The sequence below is a fragment of the Pan troglodytes genome, chromosome 4 (genome assembly GCF_028858775.2).
Source record: "Pan troglodytes isolate AG18354 chromosome 4, NHGRI_mPanTro3-v2.0_pri, whole genome shotgun sequence".
Classification (NCBI taxonomy): domain Eukaryota; kingdom Metazoa; phylum Chordata; class Mammalia; order Primates; family Hominidae; genus Pan; species Pan troglodytes.
In genome coordinates, this window is record NC_072402.2 from 107115223 (window position 1) to 107131533 (window position 16311).

General features: G+C 40.8%; 1 protein-coding gene across 1 annotated transcript in view; it reads right to left on the reverse strand.

Annotated features, from left to right (window-relative positions):
* The window catches only part of PJA2 (praja ring finger ubiquitin ligase 2), a 71317-nt gene extending 60743 nt beyond the window's left edge, over window positions 1–10574 (reverse strand). Inside the window, exon 1 of the mRNA XM_526975.7 lies at window positions 10436–10574. The gene's annotated coding sequence lies outside the window, so the exon portion shown is untranslated. The remainder of the gene's footprint in view (window positions 1–10435) is intronic.
* Between the last annotated feature and the right edge of the window lie 5737 nt (window positions 10575–16311).

Consider the following 16311-nt stretch of genomic DNA (forward strand, 5'->3'; position numbering starts at 1 on the left):
TGGAGAAACTTCTCCACTGAGGTATGGGCACACAGAGAAAGCTGAAAGTTGACAGTGAAGTAGGAACACTTAGAAAAATCAGGCACTTCAGCTGTCACACTAAGCACAAGGTAACACTAAGCACAATGCAACCACAGAAACGAAATCCAAACCCATCTCAATCACGAATTAGATGGAATCAACCCCACACTACACTAAAAGCCTAGCAGATGCAGAAGCAGACTCACATCCAGACATAAGAATTATTTGCCACAATCTCTACTGTTCTGCATACAAAGTCTGCCATTCAGTCAAAAATTACAAGACAAAAAAGCTGAGGAGGAAAAAACCTTCTTTATCAAGAGACAACAACAAACAGAACCAGATAAGGCAATTAACAGAATTATCAGAGAAGAAAATTAAAATGACTATGATTACCCTTTTAAAGGCTCTAGCACAAAGGTAGGAACATGCATCAACTCATGAGAAATTTCAGGAGAGATGAAAATGGAAATGCAAAAAATAAAAAACAGTTAACAGAAATGAAGAATGCATTCTATGGGCTCTTTAAAAAACTAGGGGAGGAAGCTTTTAGTGAGCTCAAAATAAATCAGGCCAGGCTCAGTGGCTCACACCTGTAATCCCAGCAATTTGGGAGGCCAAGATGGGTGGATCACTTTAGGTCAGGAGTTCAATATCAGCCTGACCAACATAGTGATACCCATCTCTACTAAAAATACAAAAAATTAGTGAGACGTGGTGGTGCACGCCCATAATTCCAGCTACTCAGGAGGCTGAGGTACGGAGAATCGCTTGAAGTCGGGAGGCAGAGGTTGCAGTGAGCCAAGATCACACCACTGCACTCCAGTCTGGGTGATGGACTGAGACTGTCTCAAAAAAAAAAAAAGAAAAAGATAAGTCAAAGGAAATGATCCAAGCCTAGATAAAAAGTGATTTAAGTGAAAAGAAACATGTTAAAAAACAACAGCAACAAAAACCAAAACAGAGCCTCCAAGAATTGTGGACTGCATTAAATGAGCTGCCGTGAGTTTAACTGGAACCCCACAAAAAGAGAGCAAACCAGCGGGGGGAGGGGGGGGACGGGCGGGGGTGTGTGGCGGGCAGTGGAAACATTAGAAGAGAAAGAGGCTGTGAATTTTTCATACATTATTTAAAAGATCATAAATCCCAAGAAGCTCAGTGATTCCCCCTTACAAAAGCAGTATAAATACAAAACACACAAAAATGTACACATATCCCAAGATGTTAACGTCTTTAACCTGCTATAAAAAACGAATGATATGGCCGGGCATGGTGGCTCACACCTGTAATTCCAGCACTTTGGGAGGCAGAGGCAGGTGGATCACGAGGTCAGGAGATTGAGACCATCCTGGCTAACACGGTGAAACCCCGTCTCTACTAAAAAAATACAAAAAAAATTAGCCAGGCGTGGTGGCGGGTGCCTGTAGCCCCAGTTACTCAGGAGGCTGAGGCAGGAGACTGGCATGAACCTGGCAGGCAGAGCTTGCAGTGAGCCGAGATGGCGCCACTGCACTCCAGCCTGGGAGACAAAGCAAGACTCTGTCTCAAAAACAAAAAACAAAACAACAACAACAAAAAAACCAAATGACACATGCCTGTAATCCCAGCACTTTGGGAGGCCAAGGAGGGCAGACCACTTGAGGCCAGGAGTTTGAGACTAGCATGGCCAACATGGTGAAACCCTGTTAAATACAAAAATTAGCCAGACGTAGTGGCGGGAGCCTGTGATTGCAGATACTTGGGAGACTGAGGCATGAGAATCACTTGAACCCGGGAGGTAGAGGTTGCAGTGAGCCGAGATGGCGCCATTGCACTCCAACCTGGGCGACAGAGTGAGACTCTGTCTCAAAAACAACTGCTACCACCATCAATGACAGCCTGGGCACAGTGGCTCAGGCCTACAAACCCAGGATTTTTGGAGGCTAAGGTGGCAGAATTGCTTGAGTCTAGAAGCTCAAGGCTATAGTGAGACAAGCTTGTACCACTGCACTCCACTTGGGCAACAGAGCGAGACCTTGTCTCAAAAAAAAAAAACAAATAAAATAAAATTTAAAAACCACTGATAAAACATATTTGATACTGACAGCAGAAAAAAGGAACTAAATAAGAATCACAGCCAAATTCTTATTCGAAACTGTGCAAGTCAAAAGATAATAAATAGCATCCTTAATATTAGAAAAACACTGTGAACAATAAATTTATATCCAGCAAAATCTTTCAAAAGAAAAAGTGAAACAAAGTATTTGTGAAACAATCTTTGGAACTTTGTTACCAGTAGAACTGAAGTCCAAGAAATGTGAAAGGAAGTTCTTCATGAAGAAAGAATAAGCACTGGAAAAGAGGCCACTATAACACAGAAAATGAATTTTAATTTAACTTGTACTAACTACTTTAAATTCAAATTTAAATAGCTACACTGGCTAATGACTACCATACTAGACAGCACATGAATAAAACAAATATTACAAGGTATTATGCATTTATGGCATTTGTAAAAGGTAAAACAGTAATAGCACAAAAGATAAGGAGAAATTGTAAATATACATTGTAAATATACGGTTGTAAAGCTCTGACACTATATAAAATGTGGTATAATATTGCTTCCATATGGTCTATTATTAAAGATGTAAAATATAAATCACAGAGAAGCCAATTAACTTTTTAAAAGAGAGGAAAAGTGAGTGTAAGTAGTGAGCCAATGGTGAAGATAAAATGCACTCAAAAATAGGGATCAGAGAGCACATAAGTAGAAAACAATTAAGATTGTATATTTAAATCCAACTACATCAAAATTACATTAAATGTAAATAGTCTAAACACTTCAATGTCAAAACAGATTTTTCAAGGTGAATTAAAAAAGGCTGTCTAGAACAAACCCATTTTAAATAAAAGACAGATTAAATGGATGGAAAATAATATACAAACACTAAAAGGAGGCTGGAGAGGCTATATTAATATTAGATAAAGCAGACTTTGGAATGAGGAATACTATCAGAGATAAAGAGGGCATCAGATAATGATAAAGGGGTTCATTCACCAAAAAGTTTTAACAATCCTAAATTTACATGCACCTAACAGGAGGTTCAATACACATGATGCAAAAACTGAAAAGGAGAAATAAACAAACTCACCATTATACTTGGAGACTTCAACTCTTCTCTCAATGATCAATGAAACAAACAAAAACTCAGTAAGGAAAGAGAAGGCCTAACAAGCACCATCAATCAACTTGATACAGAATACTCCACTGCTAAACAGCAGAATACACATTATTTTGAAGTGTACATGGGACATTTACTGAGAGTAACCATATTCTGGTCATAAAACAAACATCAAATAATTTAAAATAAATTATACAAAGAAAGAGACATGCAAAATCACCAAATATTTGGAAATTAAACAGCAACCTTCATGGGTCAAAGTGGAAGTGACATAAGAACTTTAAAAAAAATCAGTGCATCAAATTCGTGTAAGCACCTCAGGCAGTGCTTGGAAGGAAAAGAAAAAAGGTCTCAAGTCAATGACCTAAGCTTACACCTTAATAAATTAACATAGAGGAATTTAAACCCAAAGCATATAGAAAGAAATAGTAAGAAGCAGAAATCAATAAAACTAAAAATTAAAAAAAAAAGCAATCAAATAAAAAGTTGACTCTGAAAAGATTAATAAAATAAACCTGGAACCAAATAAAAATGAGAGGTCACATTGCTAATAACAAGAATGAAAGGAAAGACACCACTACAGACGTTATAGGCATTAAAATAATTAAGAAACAACTTTATGACAACGAATAAATGAAATAAGACAAATGCCTTGAAAGACAAAAACTACTAACGCTCACTTAGTGAGTGAAAGTGATTCATACAAAGACCGAAAGCTTTCAAGAAGAAATAGATAACCCTAATAATCCTGTATTTATTAAAGGATAATTGGACTTATCCTTTGAAGCCTTCCAACAAAGAAAACTCTAGGACCAGAAGAGTTCACATGCAAACTCTAAAAAAAATTATAAAACAAATAATACTAATCCTAATAAAATTTTTTTCAAAAATATAAGAAACACTTTGCAACTCTATGAAACCAGCATTATATGAAAAAGTATCTTTCATGAACATAGATGCAAAACAAAAAAAAAAATTTCACCAATTTATAAAAATGATAGTAGATAATACACCATCACCAAGTGAGGTTTAACCACAGAATGGAAGATGATTCAACATTCGCAAATAAGTTAATGTAATTCATCACATTAACACAGAAACAAACCATATGATCATCTCAATAAATACTGTAATAATACCTGACTAAAATTAACATCCACTCATGATTAAAAAAAAAAAAACAAAAAAAAAACTCTCCACCAGGCGCAGTGGCTCATGCCTGTAATCCCAACACTTTGGGGGGCCAAGGCGGGCAGATCACGAGGTGAGGAGTTCAAGACCAGCCTGGCCAACATGGTAAAACCCCATTTCTACAAAAATACAAAAAAGTTAGCCAGGCTTGGTGGCGTGTACCTGTAATCCCAGCTACTCAGGGGGCTGAAGCAGAAGAATCACTTGAACCCAGGAGGCGGAGGCTGTAGTGAGCTGAGATGGTGCCACTGCCCTCCAGCCTGGGCAACAGAGCAAGACTCCATCTCAAAAACAACAACAACAACAACAACAACAAAAACCTCTCAGCAATCCAAGAATAGAATGGGAACATCCTCAATATGATAAAAGGCCACTTGTCTTAGTCCATTAGGACTCCTATAACAAGCTCCCATAGACTGAAGTGGCTTATAAACAACAGAAATTTATTTCTCGGCTGGGCGCGGTGGCTCACACCTGTAATTCCAGCACTTTGGGAGGCCGAGGCAGGTGGATTACCTGAGGTAAGGAGTTTGAGACCAGCCTGGCCAACATGGTAAAACCCCGTCTCTACTAAAAATACAAAAATTAGCCAGGCATGGTGACATACGCCTGTAATCCCAGCTACTGGGGAGGCTGAGGCAGAATTGCTTGAGCCTGGGAGACCGAGGTTGCAGCGAGCTGAGACTGCCACTGCACTCCAGCCTAGCCGACAGAGCAAGACTCTGTCAAAAAAAAATAGAAATAAAAATAAAATAAATTTATTTTTCACAGTTCTGGAGGCTGGGAAGTCCAAAATCAAGGTGCTGGTAGATTCAGTGTTTGGTGAGAGCCACTTCCTGGTTCACAGACTGCAGTTTTTTCACTGTGTTCTCATACGGCATAAGGGGATAGGAGCTCTCTGGGATCTCTTTTATAAGCACACGAATCCATTAATGAAGGCAGAAGCTTCATGACCTAATCACCTCCTTGAGACCCCCCTCACAATGGGGATTATGTTTCAACGCTATGAATTTTGGAAGGGACATAAGCATTCAAGCTATAGCACCACTCTATCACACTCAATAATGAAAGATTCAAAGCTTTCTTCTTAAGATCAGGAACAGAGAAGGATATCTGCTTTCACCACTGCTATTCAACATCATAATGGAGGTCTTAGCCAGTCTAAGAAGAAGAAAAGGTGGAAGGAGTTACATACAAATTCAAAAATAATAAAACTGATCTATATTTGCAAATAACATGATTGTCTACATGGGACAATTCCAGAGAATCTACAAAAAATTTACTCGAATGAATTTAGCAAGGTTGCAAGCATCAAGGTCCATATGCAAAAACCAACTGTATTTTTACATATAGCATTGAATAACTGGAAACTAAAATTTAAGAAAATTATCACTTATAATAGTATCAATTATTAAATACTTAGATATAAATCCAACAAAATTAGCAACATCTTCATGCTGCAACTACAAAATGCTGACAAAGGAAATGAAAGAAGACCTACAAAAATGGAGACAACCTGTATTCATGAATTGGAAGACTCAAGATGTCGATTCTTCCTAAATTGATCTATGCATTCGACACAATCCAAATTAAAATCCCTTCAGGTCTTTTTGTAGAAACCAACAGGCAGCCTCTAAAAGCTTTATGGTAAAGTTAGAATAGCCAAGGCAATTTTGAAAAAGAATAAAGTTCAAGGATTCATATTACCTAATTTCAACACTTATAAGTAAAAATAACCATGACAACTCAGTATTGGCAAAATTATAGGCATAAAGATCAAGAGAAAAGTACAGGAACAGATTTACATATATGATCAACTGACTTTTGACAAAAGTTAATTCAATGGGGAAAGGAAAGTAGTCCCAACAAATGGTGCTAGAACTACACATACATTTGAAAAGAAAATGAGCCTTGACCCTTACTACACACCATACACAAAAACTAACCCAAAATGGATAATGTGCCTTGACATGAAAGCCAAAACTAGAAAACTTATAGAAAAATCGTAAGAGTAAATCTGCACAACTTTGCATTAAGCAAAGAGTTCTTAGAACACAGAAGCACAAATCATAAGAAAAAGTTGGTAAGATGAATTTATCAAAATCAAAAGCTCTTCTTTTAAAGTTAGGAAAATTAAAAAAAAACAAGCGTCAGATTGCAGTGTGTGTGTGTGTTTATGTATCTCTGTGTGTCAAATGAGTTGTATAAAGAATGTATTAAAAAATGCTTACAACTCAATAAGACAAACCCCCCCCCCTTTTTTTTTTTTTTTTTTTTTTGAGACGGAGTCTCGCTCTGTCGCCCAGGCTGGAGTGCAGTGGCACGATCTCGGCTCACTGAGAGCTCCACCTCCCGGGTTCACGCCATTATCCTAACTCAGCCGGAGTAGCTGGCACTACAGGTGTCCGCCACCACGCCCGGCTAATTTTTTGTATTTTTAGTAGAGATGGGGCTTCACCGTGTTAGCCAGGATGGTCTGGATCTCCTGACCTCGTGATCCGCCTGCCTCGGACTCCCAAAGTGCTGGGATTACAGGCGTGAGCCACTGCGCCAGGCCCACCCATTGTTGTTTGTTTGTTTTTTAATGAGCAAAAAATGTCAACAGATACTTAACAAAGGAAGACATACACTAGAGCAAATTCTCAGCACCATTAGTCATCTGGTAAATGCAAATCAAAATCCCAGTATGATACTACTACATACCCACTAAAAGGGCTAAAATTTAAAAGACTGAAATAACCAAGTGCTGAGGATGATGTGCAGCAATTGGAACTGTCATACACTGCTGATGGATATGTAAAATGTGACAACCACTCTGGAAAACAGTTTGGCAGTTTCTTATAAACATCCATGTATCATACAACCCAACAAGTTCCATGTCTAGGTATTTACCAAGGAAAAAAAAGATGTTCACAAAAATTCAAAATAAATGAACGTTCATTGAATAAAGGAATGTTCAATAAATGAAGGCTATTTATTAATAACAGCCCCAAACTGGAAACAATCCAAATATCTGTAAATAGGTGGAATGGTCAACAAACTAGTAAATCAATACCAAGGACTTCTATTCAGCAATAAAATGAGAACCCGTTAAATACAGGAAAACATGGATAATCCTGAAAAACATGCCAAGAGAAAAAGCCAGATACAAAAGAGTATGTATTACATCATTCCACTTACATGAAATTCTAGACAAAATGATACCAATTTACAGCAAGAAAAAGAGGATGAGTGCTTTCCTAGTCCTGAGGGTGAAATTGTGATTGACTGCAAAAGGGAACTTTGGGGGAGATGAAAATATTCTATATCTTAATTGTGGTATGAAAATATTCCACTCTTGACTGTGGTGGTGGTCATAGAGTACATATTTGTCAAAACAAAATACACTGTACATTTTAAATAAGTACATTTTACTGTATCTAAGTTATCCTCAATAAGGTTATTTTCTAAGAGGGTGCTCTGTCAGGAAAATATAAACCAGGGAATACTGGTGATGCCCACATATACCCACCTCAAAAGATGTCAAAAATATATATATAAGAAAACTCATTTATGGTTTTTTAAAATGTCAAAAACAACAACATAAGCATCTTGGAAAGCCAAGACTAGAAGGAAATATTTTAATATCAGCGGCTTTACCAGAAAGCTTCACCAAACATCATAATTAATGCTAAAACATTAGAAGCATTCCCCCTTAAAGTCAGAAACAATGCCATGTTTGTTGTTAGCTATCAGTGCTATTAGTTTTTAATCTACCAGTGCTCAACATTTTATAAGATGTATAATTGCAAAAGCAATGAGAAAAACACATAAGTTATAAAAACTGAAAAGGAAACCACAAAACTGTGAATATCTCCTGATAATCAACTCAATAAAATAATCTGATACATGATAGAAAACTTGAAAGTTTTGCTATAACCAGAGAAAACAGAGAGAGAGAAATGTTACTGAAAGTTTCCATCCACCACACGAATCAAACCATAAAATAGGAATACCGGGAAGGAATGTTATACGTATGAAGAAAAAAAAGAAAAACTATAAAAATTTCCCTAAGAATATAAAACAAGATGTGAATAAAAATGGAGAGGCCACATTTCTGAGGAGAGAGACTCAATACTATAAAGATCAGTTGTCTCCAAATTAATCTAAAATTTCAATATAACCTTATTCAAAATAGCTAAGGATTTTTAGTTGAGTCTAAAGTTTACCTAGAAGAAGAAATGCATAAGAAACATTCAAGAATATTTTCAACAGGAGTAATAAAGAGGGAGAAAGGGTTACCAAAATTTAAAATATGCATAATCTTTTAACTGAGCAACTTCACTTCTAGGAACCCATGCTCCAGAAATAATCACACATAGAGGAAGTTTACTGAATTGTTAACAGTGGCTGACAATCAAGATGCAAGCAGGACTAGAAGTGGAAGCGGTAATTTTTACCTTACATTCTTCCATACTGTTTAATTTTTTAAAATCAAGGATGAGTTAAAATTTGTAATTAAACATCGATCAATAAATTAGAAAGTTATTTTCATTATAAATCATTATTTGTAATAGCAAAAAGAAACTGCAATTAAATGTCTTTCAAAAAGGGAATAGAATAAATTATAGCCCATTCAAACTCATGAGATACCAGTTAGCCTTTTAAAAAGTATTAGGGAGACCTATATGTAAAAAGTAAAAATGTTCAAGATATGTAATTAAGTCAATAAGCAAGCAGTATGCAAACATGTTTGGTATACGGTATAGCCTCCCTCAAAAAAAAAAAACTTTACGTGTACGTGTATGTGTCTAGAAGTGCATCTGTAAGATTTTGAAAAATGAACACTAAACTGTCAACTTTACACTGGAGTGGGACTGGGGGATGAAAAGAAATATTTAAATTTTACCTAACAGTCCGTTATTTATATTGTTGAAGTGTACATCAAACTTGCATGTCTGTAATGAATTTTTAAAATTAAGTGGTCATCTCATATAAAAATGACATGAACCCCAAAAGACAATTACAACACTGAAAAATAGTTTAAACGTTTATTACTGTTATCCTCAGGTTTATTCACATACACTTCAAATGATCCGTAGCCTTCAGCAAAGGTGACTGCCATTTTAAAGAAATGTGACCAAGTATTTCATGATTAAACAGAATACATTAAGCCTGTAATGAAAATTTTAAACTTCACAGAACCAGCAGACTGAAAAGAAGCGCCTATGCGGATGTAAATTTTTTTTTTTTTAATGTCCGGAGAAGGAACTCTCAGATTACTCTCCTCCCTGCAAAACGACTATTTACCACCTCCCCTTTGCTTCAACTTGGTCTGAGCGTCTTTAAGCTCACCATTTTGAATATGCGCAAAATGATTAACAGTCATCTGAGGGAGGACAAATTAAAGGTGCATCTGCAAGAGGAGCTCTGGCCTGACATCGCTAACTGAGAGCAGCCCTGGCGGAAAGGTGCTGATCCCGGGAGTAGAGCGACTGCTACGGCTCGAGCGGGGTGTCTGCGTGCCGAGCCTCACTGACAATCGGGGAAAATGCAGACGCCCAGCAGAACGACGGCAACGGAAGGCTCCTCGGGGGAGGGGGGCTGCAGGCCTGTGGCGTAAGATGGTTCCGCTCTACGCGGGGTGACGGGAAACCGCAGAAGGTGGGTGTGAGGTGTTGGTTGGGGGGCAAACTCTTGTACAGTGGCGAGTGTAGGGGAAAGCCAGCGGGGTCCTTGGCCAAGTCACCAAGGACAGCAGAAGAGGCAGCAGGAAAGAGCGGCAGCGAAGACCCCGATACCAACCAATGTCATCCGTCGGGGGGCGGCGGGCGCGACCGTCCCGGATAGGAGCGCGGCCCGGGTCCGGGCTGGACAGGGCCCAGGAGGCGAAGAAGGCCTCCCACAGCCATCAACCCCACCCACCATGGCCGGCGCAGCAGGCCAGGGACAAGCCCCGCTCCTTCCGAAGCTAGAGACAGAGAAATTGAGGAGCTGAACGCAGCAATTTCCTCGCCCCGACCCCCACACTCCCGACAGCGGAACAAGCCAGACTGAAAAAAAAAAAAAAAAAAAACCCTCACCGAAATGTGCAGCGGCTCCGGAGCGAGAACAGCGCTCGAACCTCCACCCGCCACCACCGCCTTCTTCTCCGCCTCCAACTCCTCCCCCGCCGAACGCGCAGCGGCTGGCGGCTGTGGCGGCGGCGGCGGCGGTGGCGGCGGCGGAAGCAGAGGCGGTGGTGGTGAGTCCCGCCCCTTGCGCCGCGGTGGAGGCGAAGGAGGAGAGTACGCAAGCCCCTCCCGCATAGCAGAGATGACCAATCAGCTTACAGGGTCTCTGCTGGGGGACAAGGCATACGCCCAATCAGAACCTGAGGAGTGGGCTCACGTCAATGGTTGGGACGTGGCAGAAAAAGGGAAAAATACTTGGACCTTCTCTACAGCCTGCTCCCCCATCTCCCTCAGGGGGAGTTCACCAATTGGCTGAAGAGCGGAAAGACGAAGCCGACTCCGTCCCCCGCCCCAGCCGAGCCCACCTCCTTTCCCTGCAGTACTGCGACGTTTGGGGAGGGGGCGGAGCACCGTGTAGGAGCTAAAACTGCGCGGCCTTTTGTGGTTTGGGCTGAGAGAAAAGGGCGGGGTCTCAGGGAAAGGGAGGGGGGTGTGGAGAACTAACAGAAAGACTGGCGCAGTTAGGCTTTTTCGGAAATTCCAACAGCAACAACCAAAATGGAGGCATTAAAATCGATCCTGATTCGACTGGAAACCTGATTAACAAGGTTAAGGTCTCCTGGCATAAAGTTCAGTTACAATTCAGATATCGGCGAGACAAAAAAAAAATGAAACGAAGAAGGGCTTGTTTACCCACCCTGACCCTGGGCACTATATGGCGCTTTCCACCCTCGCTCTCCGCGCTGACCCTTGCCCCTCGCTTCTTATTCTGCTGGGGCGGGGTTCAGAGAAGGCCTGCCTTTCCTCTGTATAGCCTTGGGCTGACCACAGCCTCCCAGCTTGCATCTTGAGGCTGTTTGTCAAGCCGGGAAGTAACAGCTCCCATCACATGCAACCAAAATAAATACAACAGCTGCAGTCCCCGGACACCTTGCTTAATTTAAACCTGGGTAACAGTTTAGTTAATTATGTCAGTGATACAAAACTGTTTCTTCGTTCTGCACATATTCTCTTTATTCATCTTGAAACGTGTCCGCTTATCTGATTACAGTCCCGCTGTCTTCTCTTATTCCCCACCCCCGACCCGTCGCCCGATGCCCAGGATATATTCATCGCGACCCCTCCCCCACGAATTAAGAGCCCCACTTCTTGTGCTGTCCCCTTAACAACAGCGAACTCTCTTGCCAGTGAACTGAGACTAATTTTTTTTTGCTGTTGATGGAAATAAATTACCCAAAATTTACTGTAGAAATTTAGGTTTATGAGAATTTGCCAGACATTTTGTGAAATCCAATCTGAATCCCAGTCCACTCCTGTAGTACGTTTCTTACCAAAAAACCATTCCTTGCTTGATATTACTCTGCCTTTACACGTGTTGCTATAGGAGTTCTGACTTTAACCATCCAAGTACCTCTTTGAAAAAAAACCAAATTCATATTTTAATTACATTTCCCTAGTTTCCCTTTAGGGTGTTCCAGATTGGCCCAACTGGATACATTAACCTGTTCTAGAAGGCAGGGATTCCCAAATTTCAACCTTTTTCATACTGTATCTGTGTATACTACTCACTGTCCTTTTTTCTTTAAATAAATGTATATTTTCTTTAATTTCTTTAAGAAGGAGACTTTATAAAAGTACTATAAATGGAAAACTAGCATCACCTATTACAAGTTGAAAGTAACTGTAAGAAAAATGAATGCAAAACATGTTTTTAAATTGTGGCTAGAAACTGTTGTCCACTAAAGGCTCTAAGTCTAAAGACAACTCTCTTTGTTAAAAGGGCAAGCTACCAAGCATTAGACACACATTAAAGATACAGCACTCAAATGGTATTTTTATCATGATGTCATCAAAGGGTAGAAAAAATAGAGCCGGAATAGCAATCACTTTCTCACTATATGAGTCATTGTTTTTAATCCTGCATGCGTGTCCCAACTACAGTTAACCAAGGCATCATGAGTGATCTATGTTACTATGAGAAACACTGGTATGGAGGCTGAAAAAGCCTGTACTCTAGAATCAAGCAGACATATTCACATACTGGCTCCTGCATTTGTAGCCGTGTGCCTCTGGGCAATCTACTTTGTTCTCTGACCTCGATTTCCAGTTTATTATAAATATGGGAAAGTAATAATACCAATTCCTGAGTTGTATAGATTAAATAACCTAATCAATGTAAAGCATATCATACCTACAGTGAAGTACTAAATACATATTAGCTTATGTATTGTATTACTATATAGAGATAATAGTATGTATTATTCGCTTATATGTAGTATTGTTGATTCCAGGGTTGGGAAGCACTATCTAAGGCAATGGATTGAAAGTACTACATGATATACTGCAGTGGTTCCTAAAGTGTATTATAATCCCTACACCAACAGCATGAGCATTACTTAGGAACTTTTTAAAAATGCAAATTCTGGCAAGGCTTGGTGGCCCATGCCTGTAATCCCAGCACTTTGGGAGGCTGAGGTGGGCAGATCACTTGAGGTCAGGAGTTCAAGACCAGCCTGGCCAACATAGTGAAATCCTGTCTGTACCCAAAAATACAAAAATTAGCTGGGCGTGGTGGCACATGCCTGTAGTCCCATCTACTCGGGAGGCTGAAGCAGGAGAATCCCTTGAACCCAGTAGGCAGAGGCTGTAGTGAGCAGAGATCACGCCACTGCACTCCAGCCTAGGTGACAGAGTGAGACTGTCTCAAAAAAATAAAAATAAAAAATAAATAAATACATAAAATGCAAATTCTCAGGTTCAACCTCAGACTTGAATCAGAAACTCTAGGTATGTTGCTCAGCTGTATTTTTACAAGCCTTCCAGGTAATTCTGACATACGTAAAGTTTGATGACCACTAATTTAAATAGAAGAAGGCTTGGTCAAGGAGTGAGAGGATCTATGTTCTAATCATAGCCTTAAAGTGATGTCAGCCAAAATGAAGGTGTAAGGACCTCTGAAAATTCTCTTCAGCAATGAGAACACTGGCAAAATTGTCAGAACTAACTTTTTTAGAACTCTGAAAATTTACCAAAGGTTTGCAGCAATCCAGGGAGTATTTATTCAAACAGCTGAATCTCTAAGAACAGCCAGTTTTGTGTCATTTTGACTTGCCCTACTCTAACAGCCACATGTCCAGCTCCATTGTAGCTTTGAAAACCAACAGCCCACAATTGTGAAAATGAGCAGGCTGGTAGCCAGTAGGGGAAGTAGAATGGTGTTGGAGCTCCTTTAAAGAGCTTAATTTCCAGAGAACTGTCATTATTTGACCTATCTGGTGATTCTGCAGATTTTACAAGGCTGCCTTTGTTTGATTTCACTCCAGGCTCACCCAGTGCAAAGACTTTTCCCCAGGGGTCATTTGTCAAAAACAAAAACATTGATTAACTTTGCCACTGTCTTAGGCAGTGGAAACAGGTGGGGCCAAATACAGCTTAACCAAACACTTGAAACTGATGCAGTGCAAGAGAGCCCCAAAACTGGGGCTTAGCCCAGGAAGGTTCTTGGGTTCACCCAGGGAAAAATTCGATGGCAAGCTGCTGGTGTTAGACAGCAATTTTTATTGAAGTGGCAGTGTACAGCAGCAGCAGAGATACTGCTCCTTGCAAAGCAGTGGTAACCCATGGGCAGTGTGCCCAGAGTAGCAGCATATGGGCTGTTGGAAGCTGTATTTATACCCGCTTTTAATTATATGCTAATTAAGAGGTGTATTATTAGAACTTTCTAGAGGTGAGGAGTTTTTAGATCCATATAAGGTAACTTTCAGGCTGTTGCCATGGCTTGTTGCCATGGCATTTGTAAACTGTCATGGTCCCAGCAGGAGTGTCTTTATACTAATGAACAGTGTGGGCAGCTAGAGGTCACTTTTGTTGCCCTTTGCTGGTTTCAGCTGGTTTCTTTACTGCACTCTGTTTTCTACCAGATCCTGCTCTGGTAAGAGCAGTAGTGACAGGGGTATTGACCAGCGCTCAAAAAACAGATCCTGCTGATCTCCTACCTCAAAAGGAAAAGCTGGAGAATGAGATATCCACAGGAACTTTGAAAACTCTGATATGGCTTGGCTGTGTCCCCACCCAAATCTCATCCTGAATTCCCATGTGTTGTAGGAGGGATATGGTGGAAGGTGGTTGAATCATGGGGGCGGATCTTTCCTGTGTTGTTCTCATGATAGTGAATAAGTCTCACAAGGTCTGATGGTTTTAAAAAGGGGAGTTTCCCTGCACAAACTCTCTTCTCTTGTCTGCCACCACATGAGACGTTACTTTTACCTTCCGCCATGATTGTGAGGCCTCCCAGGCCACATGAAACTGTAAGTCCAATAAACCTCTTTCTTTTGTAAGTTGTCCAATCTCAGGTATATTTTTATGGCAGTGTGAAAATGGACTAATACAGTGAATTGGTACCAGTAGAGTGGGGCATTGCTGAAAAGATACCCAAAAATGTGGAAGTGACTTTGGAACTGTGTAACAGACCGAGGTTGGAACAGTTTGGAGGGCTCAGAAGAAGACAGAAAAATGTGGGAAAGTGTGGAACTTCCTAGAGACTTGTTGAATGGCTTTGCCCAAAATGCTGATAATGGTATGGACAATGAAATCCAGACTGAGGTGGTCTCAGATGGAGAAGGGTGACTCTTGTTATGTTTTGGCAGAGAGACTGGCAGCATTTTGCTCCTGCCCTAGAGATTTGTGGAACTTTGAAGCTGAAAGAGATGATTTAGGGTATCCAGCGGAAGAAATTTCTAAGCAGCAAAGCATTCAAGAGGTGACTTGGGTGCTGTTAAAGGCATTCAGTTTTATAAGGGAAGCAGAGCATAAAAGTTTGGAAAATTTGCAGCCTGACAATGCAATTGAAAAGAAAATCTCATTTCCTGAAGAGAAATTCTGACCAGCTTCAGAAATATGCATAAGTAATGAGGAGCTGAATGTTAATCTGGAAAATGTCTCCAGGGCATGTCAGATGTCTTCACGGCAGCCCCTTCCATTCGTAGGCCTGGAGGCCCGGGAGGAAAAAATAGTTTCCTGGGCCAGGCCCAGGGTGCCTATGCTGTGTGCAGTCTACTGACTTGGTACCCTGTGTCTCAACCACTCCAGCTGTGACTGAAAGGGGCCAACATAGAGCTCAGGCCATGGCTTCAGAGGGTGCAAGCCCCAAGCCTTGGCAGCTTCCATGTGGTGTTGTACCTGTGAGTGCACACAAGTCAAGAATTGAGGTTTGGGAACCTCTACGTAGATTTCAGAGGATGTGTGGAAACACCTGGATGCCCAGGCAGAAGTTTGCTGCAGGGACAACACCCTCACAGAAAACCTCTGCTAGGGCAGTGAGGAAGGGAAATGTGGGGTTGTAGCCCCCACACAGAGTGCCTACTAGGGCACTGCCTAGTGGAGCTGTGAGAAAGGGCCACCATCCTCCAGACCCCTTGGAGGGTAGCTGTCCTGACAGCTTGTACCATGTGCCTGGAAAAACCACAGACACTCAACGCCAGTCCATGAAAGCAGCTGAGAGGGAGGCTGTATCCTGCAATGCCACAGGGGAGGGCTCCCCAAGACCATGGGAACCCATCTCTTGTATCAGCATGACCTGGATACAAGACATGGAGTCAAAGGAAATCATTTTGGAGCTTTAAGATTTGACTGCCCTGCTGGATTTTGGACTTGCCTGGGGCCTGTAGCCCCTTTGTTTTAGCCAATTTCTCCAATTTGGAATGGCTATATTTACCCAATGCCTGTACCCCCATTGTATTTCGCAAGTAACTAACTTGCTTTTGATTTTACATGCTCATAGGCAGAAG